Source organism: Nothobranchius furzeri, chromosome 3 (genome assembly GCF_043380555.1).
Source record: "Nothobranchius furzeri strain GRZ-AD chromosome 3, NfurGRZ-RIMD1, whole genome shotgun sequence".
Taxonomy (NCBI): Eukaryota; Metazoa; Chordata; class Actinopteri; order Cyprinodontiformes; family Nothobranchiidae; genus Nothobranchius; species Nothobranchius furzeri.
Window position 1 is genome coordinate 27,539,758 of NC_091743.1, and position 15,907 is coordinate 27,555,664.

Sequence of the window (15,907 nt, forward strand, 5' to 3'; positions counted from 1 at the left end):
TACGCATTTGTGGGCTTATAACTTGGCTTCTGAATGTCCTAGAGAGATCAGGTTTGTGTTAGTGTACTCCAATCAACAGCCCCTACAACTACAAAAAGGAATGGAGTCATTAGCACTTATGGTTTTTAAATGGCACCCAGAATTATGTTGCACGAAGCACAATTTCACATCATTCTGGGTCCAATTGTGTGAAAACAAGGTCCAATCAGGCTGAAACGTTACAAGAAGGTAGAATCTATTGAGTTGTAAGTGATCTGAACGTTTCATGATGATCGCACATTCCTATAGGGGGTCAAACCTGCCCCAAAGGTCACCGGGCCTGGTGTCAATTTAAAGAAGTAGTCCAGTTACACCTTTGTAGGCTTATAACTTGGCTTCTGAATGTCCTAGAGAGATCAGGTTTGTTTTACTGTACTCCAATCAACAGCCGCTACAACCACAAAAAGGAATGGAGTCATTAGCACTTATGGTTTGTAAATGGCACCCAGAATTATGTTGCACGAAGCACAATTTCACATCATTCTGGGTCCATTTGTGTGAAAACAAGGTCCAATCAGGCTGAAACGTTACAAGAAGGTAGAATCTATTGAGTTGTAAGTGATCTGAACGTTTCATGATGATCGCACATTCCTATAGGGGGTCAAACCATGTCCCAAAGGTCACCGGGCCTGATGTCACTTTAAAGAAGTAGTCCAGTTACACATTTGTGGGCTTATAACTTGGCTTCTGAATATCCTAGAGAGGTCAGGTTTGTTTTAGAGTACTCCAATTAACAGCCCCCATTACCCCAAAAAGGAATGGAGTCATTAGCACTTATGGTTTTTAAATGGCACCCAGACTTATGTTGCACGAATCACAATTTCACATCATTCTGGTTTCATTTGTGTGAAAACAAAGTCCAATCAGGCTGAAACGTTACAGGAAGTTAGAATCTATTGAGTTGTAAGTGATCTGAACGTTTCATGATGATAGCACTTTCCTAAGGGGGTCAAACCATGTCCCAAAGGTCAACGGATCTGGTGTCAATTTAAAGTAGTCCAGTTACACCTTTGTGGGCTTATAACTTGGCTTCTGAATGTCCTAGAGAGATCAGGTTTGTTTTAATGTACTCCAATCAACAGCCCCTACAACCACAAAAAGGAAAGGAGTCATTAGCACTTATGGTTTGTAAATGGCACCCAGAATTATGTTGCACGAAGCACAATTTCACATCATTCTGGGTCCATTTGTGTGCAAACAAGGTCCAATCAGGCTGAAACGTTACAAGAAGGTAGAATCTATTGAGTTGTAAGTGATCTGAACGTTTCATGATGATCGCACATTCCTATTGGGGGTAAAACCATGTCCCAAAGGTCACCAGGCCTGTTGTCACTTTAAAAAAGTAGTCCAGTTACACATTTGTGGGCTTATAACTTGGCTTCTGAATGTTCTAGAGAGATCAGGTTTGTTTTAGTGTACTCCAATCAACAGCCCCTACAACCACAAAAAGGAATGGAGTCATTAGCACTTATGGTTTGTAAATGGCACCCAGAAATATGTTGCACGAAGCACAATTTCACATCATTCTGGGTCCATTTGTGTGAAAACAAGGTCCAATCAGGCTGAAACGTTACAAGAAGGTAGAATCTATTGAGTTGTAAGTGATCTGAACGTTTCATGATGATCACACATTCCTATAGGGGGTAAAACCATGTCCCAAAGGTCACCAGGCCTGGTGTCACTTTAAAGAAGTAGTCCAGTTACGCATTTGTGGGCTTATAACTTGGCTTCTGAATGTCCTAGAGAGATCAGGTTTGTTTTAGTGTACTCCAATCAACAGCCCCTACAACCACAAAAAGGAATGGAGTCATTAACACTTATGGTTTTTAAATGGCACCCAGAATTATGTTGCACGAAGCACAATTTCACATCATTCTGGGTCCATTTGTGTGAAAACAAGGTCCAATCAGGCTGAAACGTTACAAGAAGGTAGAATCTATTGAGTTGTAAGTGATCTGAACGTTTCATGATGATCGCACATTCCTATAGGGGGTCAAACCATGTCCCAAAGGTCACCGGGCCTGATGTCACTTTAAAGAAGTAGTCCAGTTACACATTTGTGGGCTTATAACTTGGCTTCTGAATATCCTAGAGAGGTCAGGTTTGTTTTAGAGTACTCCAATTAACAGCCCCCATTACCCCAAAAAGGAATGGAGTCATTAGCACTTATGGTTTTTAAATGGCACCCAGACTTATGTTGCACGAATAACAATTTCACATCATTCTGGGTTCATTTGTGTGAAAACAAGGTCCAATCAGGCTGAAACATTACAGGAAGTTAGAATCTATTGAGTTGTAAGTGATCTGAACGTTTCATGATGATAGCACTTTCCTAAGGGGGTCAAACCATGTCCCAAAGGTCACCGGATCTGGTGTCAATTTAAAGTAGTCCAGTAACACCTTTGTGGGCTTATAACTTGGCTTCTGAATGTCCTAGAGAGATCAGGTTTGTTTTAATGTACTCCAATCAAAAGCCCCTAAAACCACAAAAAGGAAAGGAGTCATTAGCACTTATGGTTTGTAAATGGCACCCAGAATTATGTTGCACGAAGCACAATTTCACATCATTCTGGCTCCATTTGTGTGCAAACAAGGTCCAATCAAGCTGAAACGTTACAAGAACGTAGAATCTATTGAGTTGTAAGTGATCTGAACGTTTCATGATGATCGCACATTCCTATTGGGGGTAAAACCATGTCCCAAAGGTCACCAGGCCCGTTGTCACTTTAAAAAAGTAGTCCAGTTACACATTTGTGGGCTTATAACTTGGCTTCTGAATGTTCTAGAGAGATCAGGTTTGTTTTAGTGTACTCCAAGCAACAGCCCCTACAACCACAAAAAGGAATGGAGTCATTAGCACTTATGGTTTGTAAATGGCACCCAGAAATATGTTGCACGAAGCACAATTTCACATCATTCTGGGTCCATTTGTGTGAAAACAAGGTCCAATCAGGCTGAAATGTTACAAGAAGGTAGAATCTATTGAGTTGTAAGTGATCTGAACGTTTCATGATGATCACACATTCCTATAGGGGGTAAAACCATGTCCCAAAGGTCACCAGGCCTGGTGTCACTTTAAAGAAGTATTCCAGTTACACATTTGTGGGCTTATAACTTGGCTTCTGATTGTCCTAGAGAGATCAGGTTGTTTTAGTGTACTCCAATCAACAGCCCCTACAACCACAAAAAGGAATGGAGTCATTAGCACTTATGGTTTGTAAATGGCACCCAGAATTATGTTGCATGAAGCACAATTTCACATCATTCTGGGTCCATTTGTGTGAAAACAAGGTCCAATCAGGCTGAAACGTTACAAGAAGTTAGAATCTATTGAGTTGTAAGTGATCTGAACGTTTCATGATGATCGCACATTCCTATAGGGGGTAAAACCATTACCCAAAGGTCACCAGGCCTTGTGTCACTTTAAAGAAGTAGTCCAGTTACACATTTGTGGGCTTATAACTTGGCTTCTGAATGTCCTAGAGAGATCAGGTTTGTTTTAGTGTACTCCAATCAACAGCCCCTACAACCACAAAAAGGAATGGAGTCATTAGCACTTATGGTTTGTAAATGGCACCCAGAATTATGTTGCATGAAGCACAATTTCACATCATTCTGGGTCCATTTGTGTGAAAACAAGGTCCAATCAGGCTGAAATGTTACAAGAAGGTAGAATCTATTGAGTTGTAAGTGATCTGAACGTTTCATGATGATCGCACATTCCTATAGGGGGTCAAACCATGTCCCAAAGGTCACCGGGCCTGATGTCACTTTAAAGAAGTAGTCCAGTTACACATTTGTGGGCTTATAACTTGGCTTCTGAATATCCTAGAGAGGTCAGGTTTGTTTTAGAGTACTCCAATTAACAGCCCCCATTACCCCAAAAAGGAATGGAGTCATTAGCACTTATGGTTTTTAAATGGCACCCAGACTTATGTTGCACGAATCACAATTTCACATCATTCTGGGTTCATTTGTGTGAAAACAAGGTCCAATCAGGCTGAAACATTACAGGAAGTTAGAATCTATTGAGTTGTAAGTGATCTGAACGTTTCATGATGATAGCACTTTCCTAAGGGGGTCAAACCATGTCCCAAAGGTCACCGGATCTGGTGTCAATTTAAAGTAGTCCAGTTACACCTTTGTGGGCTTATAACTTGGCTTCTGAATGTCCTAGAGAGATCGGGTTTGTTTTAATGTACTCCAATCAAAAGCCCCTAAAACCACAAAAAGGAAAGGAGTCATTAGCACTTATGGTTTGTAAATGGCACCCAGAATTATGTTGCACGAAGCACAATTTCACATCATTCTGGGTCCATTTGTGTGCAAACAAGGTCCAATCAGGCTGAAACGTTACAAGAAGGTAGAATCTATTGAGTTGTAAGTGATCTGAACGTTTCATGATGATCGCACATTCCTATTGGGGGTAAAACCATGTCCCAAAGGTCACCAGGCCTGTTGTCACTTTAAAAAAGTAGTCCAGTTACACATTTGTGGGCTTATAACTTGGCTTCTGAATGTTCTAGAGAGATCAGGTTTGTTTTAGTGTACTCCAATCAACAGCCCCTACAACCACAAAAAGGAATGGAGTCATTAGCACTTATGGTTTGTAAATGGCACCCAGAAATATGTTGCACGAAGCACAATTTCACATCATTCTGGGTCCATTTGTGTGAAAACAAGGTCCAATCAGGCTGAAACGTTACAAGAAGGTAGAATCTATTGAGTTGTAAGTGATCTGAACGTTTCATGATGATCACACATTCCTATAGGGGGTAAAACCATGTCCCAAAGGTCACCAGGCCTGGTGTCACTTTAAAGAAGTATTCCAGTTACACATTTGTCGGCTTATAACTTGGCTTCTGATTGTCCTAGAGAGATCAGGTTTGTTTTAGTGTACTCCAATCAACAGCCCCTACAACCACAAAAAGGAATGGAGTCATTAGCACTTATGGTTTGTAAATGGCACCCAGAATTATGTTGCATGAAGCACAATTTCACATCATTCTGGGTCCATTTGTGTGAAAACAAGGTCCAATCAGGCTGAAACGTTACAAGAAGTTAGAATCTATTGAGTTGTAAGTGATCTGAACGTTTCATGATGATCGCACATTCCTATAGGGGGTAAAACCATGTCCCAAAGGTCACCAGGCCTGGTGTCACTTTAAAGAAGTAGTCCAGTTACACATTTGTGGGCTTATAACTTGGCTTCTGAATGTCCTAGAGAGATCAGGTTTGTTTTAGTGTACTCCAATCAACAGCCCCTACAACCACAAAAAGGAATTGAGTCATTAGCACTTATGGTTTGTAAATGGCACCCAGAATTATGTTGCACGAAGCACAATTTCACATCATTCTGGGTCCATTTGTGTGAAAACAAGGTCCAATCAGGCTGAAACGTTACAAGAAGGTAGAATCTATTAAGTTGTAAGTGATCTGAACGTTTCATGATGATCGCTTATTCCTATAGGGGGTAAAACCATGTCCCAAAGGTCACCAGGCCTGGTGTCACTTTAAAGAAGTAGTCCAGTTACGCATTTGTGGGCTTATAACTTGGCTTCTGAATGTCCTAGAGAGATCAGGTTTGTTTTAGTGTACTCCAATCAACAGCCCCTACAACTACAAAAAGGAATGGAGTCATTAGCACTTATGGTTTTTAAATGGCACCCAGAATTATGTTGCACGAAGCACAATTTCACATCATTCTGGGTCCAATTGTGTGAAAACAAGGTCCAATCAGGCTGAAACGTTACAAGAAGGTAGAATCTATTGAGTTGTAAGTGATCTGAACGTTTCATGATGATCGCACATTCCTATAGGGGGTCAAACCTGCCCCAAAGGTCACCGGGCCTGGTGTCAATTTAAAGAAGTAGTCCAGTTACACCTTTGTAGGCTTATAACTTGGCTTCTGAATGTCCTAGAGAGATCAGGTTTGTTTTACTGTACTCCAATCAACAGCCGCTACAACCACAGAAAGGAATGGAGTCATTAGCACTTATGGTTTGTAAATGGCACCCAGAATTATGTTGCACGAAGCACAATTTCACATCATTCTGGGTCCATTTGTGTGAAAACAAGGTCCAATCAGGCTGAAACGTTACAAGAAGGTAGAATCTATTGAGTTGTAAGTGATCTGAACGTTTCATGATGATCGCACATTCCTATAGGGGGTCAAACCATGTCCCAAAGGTCACCGGGCCTGATGTCACTTTAAAGACGTAGTCCAGTTACACATTTGTGGGCTTATAACTTGGCTTCTGAATATCCTAGAGAGGTCAGGTTTGTTTTAGAGTACTCCAATTAACAGCCACCATTACCCCAAAAAGGAATGGAGTCATTAGCACTTATGGTTTTTAAATGGCACCCAGACTTATGTTGCACGAATCACAATTTCACATCATTCTGGGTTCATTTGTGTGAAAACAAAGTCCAATCAGGCTGAAACGTTACAGGAAGTTAGAATCTATTGAGTTGTAAGTGATCTGAACGTTTCATGATGATAGCACTTTCCTAAGGGGGTCAAACCATGTCCCAAAGGTCACCGGATCTGGTGTCAATTTAAAGTAGTCCAGTTACACCTTTGTGGGCTTATAACTTGGCTTCTGAATGTCCTAGAGAGATCAGGTTTGTTTTAGTGTACTCCAATCAACAGCCCCTACAACCACAAAAAGGAAAGGAGTCATTAGCACATATGGTTTGTAAATGGCACCCAGAATTATGTTGCACGAAGCACAATTTCACATCATTCTGGGTCCATTTGTGTGCAAACAAGGTCCAATCAGGCTGAAACGTTACAAGAAGGTAGAATCTATTGAGTTGTAAGTGATCTGAACGTTTCATGATGATCGCACATTCCTATTGGGGGTAAAACCATGTCCCAAAGGTCACCAGGCCTGTTGTCACTTTAAAAAAGTAGTCCAGTTACACATTTGTGGGCTTATAACTTGGCTTCTGAATGTTCTAGAGAGATCAGGTTTGTTTTAGTGTACTCCAATCAACAGCCCCTACAACCACAAAAAGGAATGGAGTCATTAGCACTTATGGTTTGTAAATGGCACCCAGAAATATGTTGCACGAAGCACAATTTCACATCATTCTGGGTCCATTTGTGTGAAAACAAGGTCCAATCAGGCTGAAACGTTACAAGAAGGTAGAATCTATTGAGTTGTAAGTGATCTGAACGTTTCATGATGATCACACATTCCTATAGGGGGTAAAACCATGTCCCAAAGGTCACCAGGCCTGGTGTCACTTTAAAGAAGTAGTCCAGTTACACATTTGTGGGCTTATAACTTGGCTTCTGATTTTCCTAGAGAGATCAGGTTTGTTTTAGTGTACTCCAATCAACAGCCCCTACAACCACAAAAAGGAATGGAGTCATTAGCACTTATGGTTTTTAAATGGCACCCAGAATTATGTTGCATGAAGCACAATTTCACATCATTCTGCGTCCATTTGTGTGAAAACAAGGTCCAATCAGGCTGAAACGTTACAATAAGTTAGAATCTATTGAGTTGTAAGTGATCTGAACGTTTCATGACGATCGCACATTCCTATAGGGGGTAAAACCATGTCCCAAAGGTCACCAGGCCTGGTGTCACTTTAAAGAAGTAGTCCAGTTACACATTTGTGGGCTTATAACTTGGCTTCTGAATGTCCTAAAGAGATCAGGTTTGTTTTAGTGTACTCCAATCAACAGCCCCTACAACCACAAAAAGGAATGGAGTCATTAGCACTTATGGTTTGTAAATGGCACCCAGAATTATGTTGCACGAAGCACAATTTCACATCATTCTGGGTCCATTTGTGTGAAAACAAGGTCCAATCAGGCTGAAACGTTACAATAAGTTAGAATCTATTGAGTTGTAAGTGATCTGAACGTTTCATGACGATCGCACATTCCTATAGGGGGTAAAACCATGTCCCAAAGTTCACCAGGCCTGGTGTCACTTTAAAGAAGTAGTCCATTTACGCATTTGTGGGCTTATAACTTGGCTTCTGAATATCCTAGAGAGGTCAGGTTTGTTTTAGAGTACTCCAATTAACAGCCCCCATTACCCCAAAAAGGAATGGAGTCATTAGCACTTATGGTTTTTAAATGGCACCCAGACTTATGTTGCACGAATAACAATTTCACATCATTCTGGGTTCATTTGTGTGAAAACAAGGTCCAATCAGGCTGAAACATTACAGGAAGTTAGAATCTATTGAGTTGTAAGTGATCTGAACGTTTCATGATGATAGCACTTTCCTAAGGGGGTCAAACCATGTCCCAAAGGTCACCGGATCTGGTGTCAATTTAAAGTAGTCCAGTTACACCTTTGTGGGCTTATAACTTGGCTTCTGAATGTCCTAGAGAGATCAGGTTTGTTTTAATGTACTCCAATCAAAAGCCCCTAAAACCACAAAAAGGAAAGGAGTCATTAGCACTTATGGTTTGTAAATGGCACCCAGAATTATGTTGCACGAAGCACAATTTCACATCATTCTGGCTCCATTTGTGTGCAAACAAGGTCCAATCAAGCTGAAACGTTACAAGAACGTAGAATCTATTGAGTTGTAAGTGATCTGAACGTTTCATGATGATCGCACATTCCTATTGGGGGTAAAACCATGTCCCAAAGGTCACCAGGCCCGTTGTCACTTTAAAAAAGTAGTCCAGTTACACATTTGTGGGCTTATAACTTGGCTTCTGAATGTTCTAGAGAGATCAGGTTTGTTTTAGTGTACTCCAATCAACAGCCCCTACAACCACAAAAAGGAATGGAGTCATTAGCACTTATGGTTTGTAAATGGCACCCAGAATTATGTTGCACGAAGCACAATTTCACATCATTCTGGGTCCATTTGTGTGAAAACAAGGTCCAATCAGGCTGAAACGTTACAAGAAGGTAGAATCTATTAAGTTGTAAGTGATCTGAACGTTTCATGATGATCGCACATTCCTATAGGGGGTAAAACCATGTCCCAAAGGTCACCAGGCCTGGTGTCACTTTAAAGAAGTAGTCCAGTTATGCATTTGTGGGCTTATAACTTGGCTTCTGAATGTCCTAGAGAGATCAGGTTTGTTTTAGTGTACTCCAATCAACAGCCCCTACAACCACAAAAAGGAATGGAGTCATTAGCACTTATGGTTTTTAAATGGCACCCAGAATTATGTTGCACGAAGCACAATTTCACATCATTCTGGGTCCATTTGTGTGAAAACAAGGTCCAATCAGGCTGAAACGTTACAAGAAGGTAGAATCTATTGAGTTGTAAGTGATCTGAACGTTTCATGATGATCGCACATTCCTATAGGGGGTCAAACCATGTCCAAAAGGTCACCGGGCCTGATGTCACTTTAAAGAAGTAGTCCAGTTACACATTTGTGGGCTTATAACTTGGCTTCTGAATATCCTAGAGAGGTCAGGTTTGTTTTAGAGTACTCCAATTAACAGCCCCCATTACCCCAAAAAGGAATGGAGTCATTAGCACTTATGGTTTTTAAATGGCACCCAGACTTATGTTGCACGAATAACAATTTCACATCATTCTGGGTCCATTTGTGTGAAAACAAGGTCCAATCAGGCTGAAACGTTACAAGAAGGTAGAATCTATTGAGTTGTAAGTGATCTGAACGTTTCATGATGATCGCACATTCCTATAGGGGGTCAAACCATGTCCCAAAGGTCACCGGGCCTGATGTCACTTTAAAGACGTAGTCCAGTTACACATTTGTGGGCTTATAACTTGGCTTCTGAATATCCTAGAGAGGTCAGGTTTGTTTTAGAGTACTCCAATTAACAGCCCCCATTACCCCAAAAAGGAATGGAGTCATTAGCACTTATGGTTTTTAAATGGCACCCAGACTTATGTTGCACGAATCACAATTTCACATCATTCTGGGTTCATTTGTGTGAAAACAAAGTCCAATCAGGCTGAAACGTTACAGGAAGTTAGAATCTATTGAGTTGTAAGTGATCTGAACGTTTCATGATGATAGCACTTTCCTAAGGGGGTCAAACCATGTCCCAAAGGTCACCGGATCTGGTGTCAATTTAAAGTAGTCCAGTTACACCTTTGTGGGCTTATAACTTGGCTTCTGAATGTCCTAGAGAGATCAGGTTTGTTTTAGTGTACTCCAATCAACAGCCCCTACAACCACAAAAAGGAAAGGAGTCATTAGCACATATGGTTTGTAAATGGCACCCAGAATTATGTTGCACGAAGCACAATTTCACATCATTCTGGGTCCATTTGTGTGCAAACAAGGTCCAATCAGGCTGAAACGTTACAAGAAGGTAGAATCTATTGAGTTGTAAGTGATCTGAACGTTTCATGATGATCGCACATTCCTATTGGGGGTAAAACCATGTCCCAAAGGTCACCAGGCCTGTTGTCACTTTAAAAAAGTAGTCCAGTTACACATTTGTGGGCTTATAACTTGGCTTCTGAATGTTCTAGAGAGATCAGGTTTGTTTTAGTGTACTCCAATCAACAGCCCCTACAACCACAAAAAGGAATGGAGTCATTAGCACTTATGGTTTGTAAATGGCACCCAGAAATATGTTGCACGAAGCACAATTTCACATCATTCTGGGTCCATTTGTGTGAAAACAAGGTCCAATCAGGCTGAAACGTTACAAGAAGGTAGAATCTATTGAGTTGTAAGTGATCTGAACGTTTCATGATGATCACACATTCCTATAGGGGGTAAAACCATGTCCCAAAGGTCACCAGGCCTGGTGTCACTTTAAAGAAGTAGTCCAGTTACACATTTGTGGGCTTATAACTTGGCTTCTGATTTTCCTAGAGAGATCAGGTTTGTTTTAGTGTACTCCAATCAACAGCCCCTACAACCACAAAAAGGAATGGAGTCATTAGCACTTATGGTTTTTAAATGGCACCCAGAATTATGTTGCATGAAGCACAATTTCACATCATTCTGGGTCCATTTGTGTGAAAACAAGGTCCAATCAGGCTGAAACGTTACAATAAGTTAGAATCTATTGAGTTGTAAGTGATCTGAACGTTTCATGACGATCGCACATTCCTATAGGGGGTAAAACCATGTCCCAAAGGTCACCAGGCCTGGTGTCACTTTAAAGAAGTAGTCCAGTTACACATTTGTGGGCTTATAACTTGGCTTCTGAATGTCCTAAAGAGATCAGGTTTGTTTTAGTGTACTCCAATCAACAGCCCCTACAACCACAAAAAGGAATGGAGTCATTAGCACTTATGGTTTGTAAATGGCACCCAGAATTATGTTGCACGAAGCACAATTTCACATCATTCTGGGTCCATTTGTGTGAAAACAAGGTCCAATCAGGCTGAAACGTTACAATAAGTTAGAATCTATTGAGTTGTAAGTGATCTGAACGTTTCATGACGATCGCACATTCCTATAGGGGGTAAAACCATGTCCCAAAGTTCACCAGGCCTGGTGTCACTTTAAAGAAGTAGTCCATTTACGCATTTGTGGGCTTATAACTTGGCTTCTGAATGTTCTAGAGAGATCAGGTTTGTTTTAGTGTACTCCAATCAACAGCCCCTACAACCACAAAAAGGAATGGAGTCATTAGCACTTATGGTTTGTAAATGGCACCCAGAATTATGTTGCACGAAGCACAATTTCACATCATTCTGGGTCCATTTGTGTGAAAACAAGGTCCAATCAGGCTGAAACGTTACAAGAAGGTAGAATCTATTAAGTTGTAAGTGATCTGAACGTTTCATGATGATCGCACATTCCTATAGGGGGTAAAACCATGTCCCAAAGGTCACCAGGCCTGGTGTCACTTTAAAGAAGTAGTCCAGTTATGCATTTGTGGGCTTATAACTTGGCTTCTGAATGTCCTAGAGAGATCAGGTTTGTTTTAGTGTACTCCAATCAACAGCCCCTACAACCACAAAAAGGAATGGAGTCATTAGCACTTATGGTTTTTAAATGGCACCCAGAATTATGTTGCACGAAGCACAATTTCACATCATTCTGGGTCCATTTGTGTGAAAACAAGGTCCAATCAGGCTGAAACGTTACAAGAAGGTAGAATCTATTGAGTTGTAAGTGATCTGAACGTTTCATGATGATCGCACATTCCTATAGGGGGTCAAACCATGTCCAAAAGGTCACCGGGCCTGATGTCACTTTAAAGAAGTAGTCCAGTTACACATTTGTGGGCTTATAACTTGGCTTCTGAACATCCTAGAGAGGTCAGGTTTGTTTTAGAGTACTCCAATTAACAGCCCCCATTACCCCAAAAAGGAATGGAGTCATTAGCACTTATGGTTTTTAAATGGCACCCAGACTTATGTTGCACGAATAACAATTTCACATCATTCTGGGTTCATTTGTGTGAAAACAAGGTCCAATCAGGCTGAAACATTACAGGAAGTTAGAATCTATTGAGTTGTAAGTGATCTGAACGTTTCATGATGATAGCACTTTCCTAAGGGGGTCAAACCATGTCCCAAAGGTCACCGGATCTGGTGTCAATTTAAAGTAGTCCAGTTACACCTTTGTGGGCTTATAACTTGGCTTCTGAATGTCCTAGAGAGATCAGGTTTGTTTTAATGTACTCCAATCAAAAGCCCCTAAAACCACAAAAAGGAAAGGAGTCATTAGCACTTATGGTTTGTAAATGGCACCCAGAATTATGTTGCACGAATAACAATTTCACATCATTCTGGGTCCATTTGTGTGCAAACAAGGTCCAATCAAGCTGAAACGTTACAAGAAGGTAGAATCTATTGAGTTGTAAGTGATCTGAACGTTTCATGATGATCGCACATTCCTATTGGGGGTAAAACCATGTCCCAAAGGTCACCAGGCCCGTTGTCACTTTAAAAAAGTAGTCCAGTTACACATTTGTGGGCTTATAACTTGGCTTCTGAATGTTCTAGAGAGATCAGGTTTGTTTTAGTGTACTCCAATCAACAGCCCCTACAACCACAAAAAGGAATGGAGTCATTAGCACTTATGGTTTGTAAATGGCACCCAGAAATATGTTGCACGAAGCACAATTTCACATCATTCTGGGTCCATTTGTGTGAAAACAAGGTCCAATCAGGCTGAAATGTTACAAGAAGGTAGAATCTATTGAGTTGTAAGTGATCTGAACGTTTCATGATGATCACACATTCCTATAGGGGGTAAAACCATGTCCCAAAGGTCACCAGGCCTGGTGTCACTTTAAAGAAGTATTCCAGTTACACATTTGTGGGCTTATAACTTGGCTTCTGATTGTCCTAGAGAGATCAGGTTGTTTTAGTGTACTCCAATCAACAGCCCCTACAACCACAAAAAGGAATGGAGTCATTAGCACTTATGGTTTGTAAATGGCACCCAGAATTATGTTGCATGAAGCACAATTTCACATCATTCTGGGTCCATTTGTGTGAAAACAAGGTCCAATCAGGCTGAAACGTTACAAGAAGTTAGAATCTATTGAGTTGTAAGTGATCTGAACGTTTCATGATGATCGCACATTCCTATAGGGGGTAAAACCATGTCCCAAAGGTCACCAGGCCTGGTGTCACTTTAAAGAAGTAGTCCAGTTACACATTTGTGGGCTTATAACTTGGCTTCTGAATGTCCTAGAGAGATCAGGTTTGTTTTAGTGTACTCCAATCAACAGCCCCTACAACCACAAAAAGGAATGGAGTCATTAGCACTTATGGTTTGTAAATGGCACCCAGAATTATGTTGCATGAAGCACAATTTCACATCATTCTGGGTCCATTTGTGTGAAAACAAGGTCCAATCAGGCTGAAACGTTACAAGAAGGTAGAATCTATTGAGTTGTAAGTGATCTGAACGTTTCATGATGATCGCACATTCCTATAGGGGGTCAAACCATGTCCCAAAGGTCACCGGGCCTGATGTCACTTTAAAGAAGTAGTCCAGTTACACATTTGTGGGCTTATAACTTGGCTTCTGAATATCCTAGAGAGGTCAGGTTTGTTTTAGAGTACTCCAATTAACAGCCCCCATTACCCCAAAAAGGAATGGAGTCATTAGCACTTATGGTTTTTAAATGGCACCCAGACTTATGTTGCACGAATCACAATTTCACATCATTCTGGGTTCATTTGTGTGAAAACAAGGTCCAATCAGGCTGAAACATTACAGGAAGTTAGAATCTATTGAGTTGTAAGTGATCTGAACGTTTCATGATGATAGGACTTTCCTAAGGGGGTCAAACCATGTCCCAAAGGTCACCGGATCTGGTGTCAATTTAAAGTAGTCCAGTTACACCTTTGTGGGCTTATAACTTGGCTTCTGAATGTCCTAGAGAGATCGGGTTTGTTTTAATGTACTCCAATCAAAAGCCCCTAAAACCACAAAAAGGAAAGGAGTCATTAGCACTTATGGCTTGTAAATGGCACCCAGAATTATGTTGCACGAAGCACAATTTCACATCATTCTGGGTCCATTTGTGTGCAAACAAGGTCCAATCAGGCTGAAACGTTACAAGAAGGTAGAATCTATTGAGCTGTAAGTGATCTGAACGTTTCATGATGATCGCACATTCCTATTGGGGGTAAAACCATGTCCCAAAGGTCACCAGGCCTGTTGTCACTTTAAAAAAGTAGTCCAGTTACACATTTGTGGGCTTATAACTTGGCTTCTGAATGTTCTAGAGAGATCAGGTTTGTTTTAGTGTACTCCAATCAACAGCCCCTACAACCACAAAAAGGAATGGAGTCATTAGCACTTATGGTTTGTAAATGGCACCCAGAAATATGTTGCACGAAGCACAATTTCACATCATTCTGGGTCCATTTGTGTGAAAACAAGGTCCAATCAGGCTGAAACGTTACAAGAAGGTAGAATCTATTGAGTTGTAAGTGATCTGAATGTTTCATGATGATCACACATTCCTATAGGGGGTAAAACCATGTCCCAAAGGTCACCAGGCCTGGTGTCACTTTAAAGAAGTATTCCAGTTACACATTTGTCGGCTTATAACTTGGCTTCTGATTGTCCTAGAGAGATCAGGTTTGTTTTAGTGTACTCCAATCAACAGCCCCTACAACCACAAAAAGGAATGGAGTCATTAGCACTTATGGTTTGTAAATGGCACCCAGAATTATGTTGCATGAAGCACAATTTCACATCATTCTGGGTCCATTTGTGTGAAAACAAGGTCCAATCAGGCTGAAACGTTACAAGAAGTTAGAATCTATTGAGTTGTAAGTGATCTGAACGTTTCATGATGATCGCACATTCCTATAGGGGGTAAAACCATGTCCCAAAGGTCACCAGGCCTGGTGTCACTTTAAAGAAGTAGTCCAGTTACACATTTGTGGGCTTATAACTTGGCTTCTGAATGTCCTAGAGAGATCAGGTTTGTTTTAGTGTACTCCAATCAACAGCCCCTACAACCACAAAAAGGAATTGAGTCATTAGCACTTATGGTTTGTAAATGGCACCCAGAATTATGTTGCACGAAGCACAATTTCACATCATTCTGGGTCCATTTGTGTGAAAACAAGGTCCAATCAGGCTGAAACGTTACAAGAAGGTAGAATCTATTGAGTTGTAAGTGATGTGAACGTTTCATGATGATCGCACATTCCTATAGGGGGTCAAACCATGTCCCAAAGGTCACCGGGCCTGGTGTCACTTTAAAGAAGTAGTCCAGTTACACATTTGTGGGCTTATAACTTGGCTTCTGAATATCCTAGAGAGGTCAGGTTTGTTTTAGAGTACTCCAATTAACAGCCCCCATTACCCCAAAAAGGAATGGAGTCATTAGCACTTATGGTTTTTAAATGGCACCCAGAATTATGTTGCACGAAGCACAATTTCACATCATTCTGGGTTCATTTGTGTGAAAACAAGGTCCAATCAGGCAGAAATGTTACAGGAAGGTAGAATCTA